This window comes from Gossypium hirsutum, chromosome D12, assembly GCF_007990345.1.
Source record: "Gossypium hirsutum isolate 1008001.06 chromosome D12, Gossypium_hirsutum_v2.1, whole genome shotgun sequence".
Classification (NCBI taxonomy): Eukaryota; Viridiplantae; Streptophyta; class Magnoliopsida; order Malvales; family Malvaceae; genus Gossypium; species Gossypium hirsutum.
In genome coordinates, this window is record NC_053448.1 from 36,772,671 (window position 1) to 36,781,417 (window position 8,747).

Below are 8,747 nucleotides of genomic sequence, written 5' to 3' on the forward strand. Positions count from 1 at the left end.
TTTGGCATTGATTTGTTGCCAGGAACAGCTCCGGTGTTTATTGCCCCATATCGCGTGGCACCTAAAGAGCTAGTGGAACTTAAGGCGTAGTTACAAGAACTTCTGAACTGCGGATTCATTTGATCGAGTGTGTCCTCATGGGGAGCTATTTTTATATTTGTAAAGAATAATGATGGATCCATGAGGTTATGCATTGATTATCGGCAACTGAACAAGTTGACTGTAAAGAATCGATACCTTTTGTCAAGGATCAATGATTTAGTTGGTCAATTTAGGAGTGCTAGGGTGTTCTCTACGATCGATTTAAGGTTTGTATACTATCAGTTGAAAGTGAAAGAGATAGACGTTCCCAAGATAGTTTTCAAGACTCGGTATGGTTGCTACGAGTTCCTTATGATGCCCTTTGGTGTCACAAATGCTCTGGCGGCGTTTATAGACCTAATGAAGCAGGGATTTCAGCCCTACCTTGATCAGTTTGTTGTGGTCTTCATTAAAAACATCTTGATCTATTCCAAGTCTGAAGAAGAACATGATGAACATTTGAGAGTGGTTTTGAAGATTCTCTAAGAGAAACAGTTATATGCCAAACTAAGTAAGTGTGACTTTTGGCTCTACAAGATGTTTCAGGGACAATTGGTATCAGCTGAGGGTATTGTGTCGGCCCAAAGAATATTGAGTCTATCTTGGACTGGAAGAAACCTAAGAATATTAGTGAAATCTAAATTTTATTAGCACTGGCTGGTTATTACAAGAGTTTTTTGGAATGGTTTTCCTTGATTGCAACTCCAATGACCAAGTTGTTGAGGGCAAGTGCACCTTTCAATTGGAGTATAAAGTAGTAAGAGAGTTTGAAAAACATAAGTCTGTGTTGACTCAAGCACCTATTCTGATTCAGCCAGGGTCCGAGAAGGATTATGTGGTGTACAGTGATGCATCTCATAACGGTCTTGGTTGTGTTTTGATGCAAGACAGTAAGGTTGTGGCCTACGCCTCGAGACAACTTAAGCCTCAGGAGCGTAACTATCCAACCCATGATCTCGAACTTACTATCATTGTTTTTTCCTTCAAGATTTGGAGACACTATCTTTATGGTGAGAAGTGTATCATCTACACGAATCATAAGAGTCTTAGGTATCTCCTCACCCAAATAGAGTTAAACTTGAGGCAAAATAGATGGGTTGAACTATTCAATGATTACGATTTTACCATTGAGTAGCATCTAAAAAGGTGAATGTTGTTGTCAATGCACTAAATAGAAAGTCGATGACTAATTTGAGGGTGATGTTCGCGAAGTTAAGCTTGATTGATAATGGAGGATTACTTGCGAAGTTGCAAGTGAGGCCTAACTTAGTGGATTCGATTCGATCGAAGCAATTTGTTGATGCATCTCTCGTATCTCATTTCTAGCAGGTTGAGGAAAGTAAGATTACCAACTTTAGCCTTAATTCTGTTGCAGTTGTGTGCTTCCGTGGGAGATATTGTGTGCCCAATGATAGAGAGTTGATGCAGTTTATACTTTGGGAAGCACATAGTAGCCCATACGCTATGCATCTTGGGGGGAATACGATGTACCATGACCTTAGAGAATTGTATTGGTGGCCAAGGCTTAAGCGTGATGTAACCGAGTATGTGAGTAAGTGTTTGGTGTGCCAGTAAGTTAAGGCTGAACATTAGTTCCCATCTAGTTTGTTATAGCCTGTTTAGATTCCACAGTGAAAGTGGAAATGTGTGACCATGGATTTTGTTAGTGGGTTTCCTTTGACGCCTACTAAGAAAGATTTAGTCTAGGTTATGGTGGATTGACTGACCAAGTCAGCACATTTTCTGCCTATATGTACTAACTATTCTTTTTATAAGTTGGAGAGGTTGTAAATTTTAGACATTGTGAGACTTCATGGTGTATCATTGTCCATACTTTTTTATTGAGATCCTTGGTTTACATCACGATTTTGGAAAAAGTTACACGAGGCTTTATGAACTCAATTGAACTTTAGTATAGCTTTCCACCCACAGTCTGATAGGCAATTTGATTAACTTCTAAAGATTTTGGAGGACATGTTGAGGGATTGTGTGATTGACTTCAGTGGCAGTTGGGATGAACACTTGACAATAATTTTCAGTCGAGCATCCAGATGGCTCCTTATGAAGCATTGTATGGTCACAAATGTTGTACAGCTCTATGTTGGACCGAATTAGGGGAAAATAAAGTATTTTGTCTAGATTTAGGGTAAGAAACTAATAATATGGTAAAATTGATTTAGGATCAATTGAGAGCAGCACCTGACCGACACAATTCTTATGCCGACTTGAGGCAAAAAGATATTGAGTTTAGTGTTGGGGCTCAAGTCTTCCTTAAGGTTTCACCGTGGAAGAAAGTAATGAGGTTTCGATGCAAGGGAAGTTGAGCTTGAAATTCATTTTACCTTATATACTTATTAGGTGGGTTGGACCAATGGCTTATCGATTGGAGTTACCTTTGCAACTGGACTGCATTCATGAGGTGCTCCATGTTTCTATGTTAAAGAGATATCATTCTGATCTATCTCACGTGATTCGATTCTAATCTCTGAAGTCAAGGTGAGATCTAATTTTTCATATGAGGAAGAACCAGTTCAGATTTTGTACCACGAGGTCAAGAGATTGAGGAATAAGCATATTCATCTTGTGAAAGTTTTATGGTGAAAGTTTTTGAACTAGGTAAATTTCGAGGACGAAATTTATTTTAAGAGGGATAGAGTTGTCATGCCCTATATTTTATTTATTTATTTGCACTAGTTCATGGCACAAGGGATTAAATGGCCTAGTGTTTAGGTGTGAGAATTTATTCCAAGTGGTCCCAAGTTCAAGCCCTGACTACCTCCGAACGTACTAACTTCGAGGATCATACTCCGAGGATCGTACCCAAGGGAGGCTAGTGCTAAATCTATTTTAACCTAAACACCGAAAGATCTAATTAGTACTCGAACTAAGTTATAGTACGTAAGTAATAATAATAGAGTTTTAAATATTTTTATAATAATAAAATATATAAAATAAAGTAATAAATATCAAGATATTGAAAAGTAGAATTAATCAAATCTAGTTATGGGAGATTAGCTCACTTTGATAATCTGTATTAACTATTGACCTCACACCCCAATAGAATCTTTCGGTCTTCCACTAAAATAATGACTCAGCAAGGACTACTTATCTATTGACCTCACAATTTAGACCGGCTCGAGGTTAAGGCGATCACGAATGGGTCATACCAATTTTGGGTTAATTCCAACCTTGATAACTTCCTAGGGTCGTCAAGCCTAGGGTTTGTTTCATGTTCTTCCTTTCCACAATAGTTGATCCATTGAGTAACCCTAATAAATTTTCAGTTCATCATACCTCCACTCAGTAATCCCCCATAGACGGATTAGTTCCTCATGGTTTTCGTAAATAATATAAAATCAATATAAAAGATAAACATAACAAGCGAACTGAAAGTATAAGATTTAGGAAAAAGCTTGATTTGTATTAACAGCAAAAATGAATCCACAGCGTCTGATTGCATTCACAAATCGGATCTCCTAGAATAAAATAAAGACAAAACTTAAGTAAACTAAAACCTAAGAAAAAGAGAAAAAACTAAACTAAACTTAAGAGAGAAATTCTAAGCTAAGGAATTGGTGTCTAAAACAAGTGCCAAAGTATCTTATTTATATATTTTAGGTGGTCGTCCTCCTTAACCCTAGGTAAGTTGATGTTCTTAAGCTTTAACTTGGATTGTACTAACAAAAACACCCCTACCTCGTAATTATTTCCCGTCCAAAGTTGATGTCGCGACACAGTAGTTAGTATGCTCTTCTTCGAGGTGTCTTTAGGGGTATGTCGCGACATCGAAGGAAGTCTCAAAATTTCTTCATTTTACTCCCTATGTTGCAACATCACATACTCTGTGTTGTGACATAGTGATCAGTATTAATGTAGCGCGTCTTCTAATGGTCTCCTGCACACTCACAAACAGCGTTAGCTCACCCTTAGGCCTCATTTCGACTCTAAGGTCAATAAAAGACTTGATTTGCACATTTTAATGGACTCTAACAAAACTTGCTAACACATAATTAAATCTTAATGATAATGCTTAGTCTCAAGCTCCTAAAGTGTAAAAATTAGTTTAATTTGCTGCATTGAATTATGGCAGATCAAGCCCTCATAATCTCACCTTTTTTATTAAATTTTTGACAACTTAGGCTAGTGTGAATACCCATGTCGTCCAACCCGCATCGTCCATACTTGGGAAGATTCTTTCATTCATTACAAGGTCAACATTCCCCCTTTTCTCCCTTTTCACTCCCATGATCCCCTTTGCATGCCTTTGTTCCCTCAACATACCAAATTTCCTCCCTTACCTTACCTTGGTCGGCCATGCACTTATACATATCTATTTCACTTTTTATTTTATTTTTATTTTTATTTTTATTTTTATCTCATATCCTCTTTTTGCCGTCCACCACCATGCTCCTTCTTTTTTCTCTCTTTTTTGTTCCATTTCACAACCTAAGTCATCATTTTCGTCTCATTTCTGCTCCACTCCACCACCACATAAGGCCACCGCAATTCCATCTCACCACCACCAAACCACCGCCTCAGCTCCACCGTCGTCACATCACAACTACGTCACCACCGTCGTCGACCACTACAAAAATATTTGAATCTTCTTCTTTTCTCCTCTTTTCGTAATTGATTTCTTTAATCTCTCAATTTTGATTTTTTTTCATAAAAAGATTATACCACATCCTATATTCTATCTACTTATTTTTATATCATGTTATTCTCTGATTAGTGACGAATCCTCCTCTCTAATCAACATTTCGTGAGAAGTGTTGAGCCCTTTTCCCTCTATTATTATGTAAGTATTCCAACATATAATAAGATTGAAGGATTATTTATCTAAGTAACGCGTTCTAATACGTGCGAATGGTTTAGCCATAGAAGCTCGAGAATCGAACTCATCCGTTAGAAATTGGAATTAGAATCCTGATTCGATTTACAAAGTTAGGTGTGGTGATTTATTTTGATAAAATTAATTAATATTAGATTTAATCAAGATAAAATTATATATGAGAAATATTTAATTAACGTTTAAATAAATTTCTAAAAGGTGTACTTGGGCGAATATGTAAAAGTATTCGTTGGATTCGTAAAAGAAGCTCGAGAATCGAACTCATCCGTTAGAAATTGGAATTAGAATCCTGATTTGATTTACAAAGTTAGGTGTGGTGATTTATTTTGATAAAATTAATTAATATTAGATTTAATCAAGATAAAATTATATATGAGAAATATTTAATTAACGTTTAAATAAATTTCTAAAAGGTGTACTTGGGCGAATATGTAAAAGTATTCGTTGGATTCGTAAAAGAAGCTCGAGAATCGAACTCATCCGTTAGAAATTGGAATTAGAATCCTGATTCGATTTACAAAGTTAGGTGTGGTGATTTATTTTGATAAAATTAATTAATATTAGATTTAATCAAGATAAAATTATATATGAGAAATATTTAATTAACGTTTAAATAAATTTCTAAAAGGTGTACTTGGGCGAATATGTAAAAGTATTCGTTGGATTCGTAAAACTCGGGAAAGGAGGATTTCAAGTAAGTGTTTCTAAAACTTCAGATCTGTGATGAAATATGCGATTGTGTGATTTTTCTATTATAAATGTTGATGTGTGATTTCCTAACACTCATGGTATCTGATATATGGCGATTTTGGGTAATACATGTATTGTAAACATGATATTACTACATTAATATTCTGATTCACATGTGATTATGAATATTCTAATTATGAATCGCATGTTAAGCATGCTATTGTTTTGCCTATGATTCACATGTTAAGCATGCCACTGAATTAAACCAAAAAATAAATTTGATTCACATGGAAAGCATGCGTACTGTAAAATCTTTTTTGTTTGCCATATCACACGCGTGGGGTTGGGATAATGTGTATGGAGGAAGGATCTGGTAATATATTTATAGTTTCTAGTGGCTTGACCACAATATCCTATTTCTATTTCTGGTAATATATCACATCGCAATTATTTGGTTGCTCGACCACAATATTCTATTTCTGGAAGCTTGACTGCAATATCTGGTGGCTTTTCCACACTATTGGCATGTTACTGGATGGACAAGTTTCGGGGAACTCATTATGGTTTGTAGCGGAGATGGGTAGGAATTGTTTTCTAAAAAAATTGCACTGTTTCTAAAAAAGTGATGCATTGACATCATCATTATGCATTCTGATAAATGTGGTTCTATGATTGAATATTTTGTATGTATATGATATGTTAAAACTGATGCTTTATGTGATAATATCTATTAATATGATTTGAAACTCAAACTGGGCTTTTTAAGCTCACCCCTTTTTGTTCTGACCTTTCAAATAATAATCGAGGTTAGGATGGGCTCAGCTTTCGGAGGTGCTCTCAGACGTTTTCTAAAGAACTTATTTATTAGGCACTTGATATACTTTGGGATGTGTCTTTATTTTTGTTGACTTTGGCTTGGGACTTTCTTTTAGACTTTGGATTTTGGTTTTTGGATGGTTTTTGCATGATTTCTGTTTTTAAACTATCATTTAAGAGAATTTACAAAAATGATAATTCAAATGTATTTTTCACAATAATGTTAAATTCATCTCGACAATAATGTTTTCAAACACAATACTTCGATTTCAAAACTCAACACTACTTACCCAACAACCTAGAATTTTATGAGATACATATATATATTAAACCTATGTTTTCAAAATGTCCAAAATAAGATTTAGTTTGTTAATTTTTGTTGCGATGTTTACTTAGAAAATGATGTTTTATAGAAACTATCAGTACTAGAGTTTTCTAATTTAGACGATTTGACAAAATATTTAAAAAGGAAACTATAGATGATTTTTGGATTTTATTTAAACAAAATGAAATGACATTTTAAAAAATCTTATTAAGGAAAAAGTGAAAATAATTTTCTGAGCTACCAACTCGGCCAATGTGATCTGCAAATTCAAGCATAACGTTTAGGTCAGGTTTAGGGGGTTACATTAAGCATCGGCCTGTTGGCAGTATCTATGGAAATAGTTATAGGAGTTTTCAAGTGAAGAAAGATTACACCCAAGAGAGTACACGCCTATTAGGGAGTACACCCTAGAGTTGTGTTTGACCACTAAGAGATTGCCAAGTGTGTGTGGGGAAATTGTAAGAGACTTAATTGTCATTAAGACCGCGCCAAACGATAGTCTCTGCCAATTTATAGTACGATCAATTTGTAAGAGTATTTTTCAATTGGATCTCATATCTGGTTAGTTGAGAGTTGTTAGGATTTTGCAGCAATAGAAGGCAGAGCTCAGAGTAAAGAACAGAGTAGCAAAATGAATGAAAGATTACTTGTACATTAAAACAAAAAAAACTAAACAAATCATCTTGTGTAGTATGATTAGCCATTTCTCAAAAGGAGTAAATTAGATTGATTTGACCTCCCCATTACTGGTCAACAGTGAGGTTAACCTTCGCAAGGTTTTCTGTTACCTACCCTAGATCGGGTAAGGAAATTAAGGGATCGAGAATATATTTATGGGAATTGGACACTTCAAATGGTTTTTGGCTATTTGCTTAATTTTCAAGCTCTTCTTTCTAATGTCAACATTATATTCTTCTTTTTCATTAAGGTCAAACTAAGATAGATAATTCATCCTTCTTGTAAGTGTTACAGCTTTGCAAGTTACGATTATACAAGGGAAGAGTGTTAAAGGAAGGCCCTGCATGGGGGTCGGATGTACTTGAATTAGTAGTAAAATTTCTGTAATGAGGATTTTAATGGAAATCTTATCATCATTTAAGTAGTTGCTGCTGGATCGAGAAGTACTATCAAAGCAGAAGCTCTAGGCTGAGATAAAGGTAGCTCTCTGGTGAGTCTCTAAACCTGATTCCTGTATATCATGTAATTATGCGAATGCATGTCTCTGAGAGATATCCATAAATACATAAATGAGGTGAATAATGTGCAGCATTGTATGACGTTGAGTTATATAAGGTGTTGTCACTAGCATGTGTGTAGTCTTTTTTTAATACCTACTTGTTATATGGGTTCAGTACCTGACAATTATTGGGTTATGTAAAAAGGTGAGAAAGAGATTTGTTTGTGTTGCTTTCGATAGGGCAAGCATATTGCTAACCAGACAGGCAGATCACTATGAAAATGGAGATTTATCATGTAGCCTCCTGTAGAGTAGTTGTATTGCTAACCGAACTGGAAGATCAGGAAATAAATTTGTGGAAAGTCCATAGTCATGGCATCATATGATAATACACCAAGAGGGCGTGAAGTTATACGACTATGTGGGAAAAGCCCCATGGCAAAATTGAGATGGTACGCCTGTATGATAAGTAGGAAATTCTCTGCAAAACCTTTATGGTGAATTCTATGGAAAGCTTTTATGGCATGTTATTTGGGAAATCCATTGAGTGAATTTTGTAATGACCAAGTGGCGACATGTTAGTTTGCCTTGAGTGAGATCTGGGTATGCCTATGAGGCACTTTTCGATAGTATTCTCGATAGAATAACAAACTGATGAATCCACCTTCATGATCTCCCTTGACAGGGAACTTGGGACATTCAGAATTATGGTAGTGCAAGTGTTCGCAAAACCTTGAAATATTTTAGGTCTTGTATTAGTGTTATCTAGAAGTCTATTAAGTGCATTGAAATGTTGTGTTCTTTTA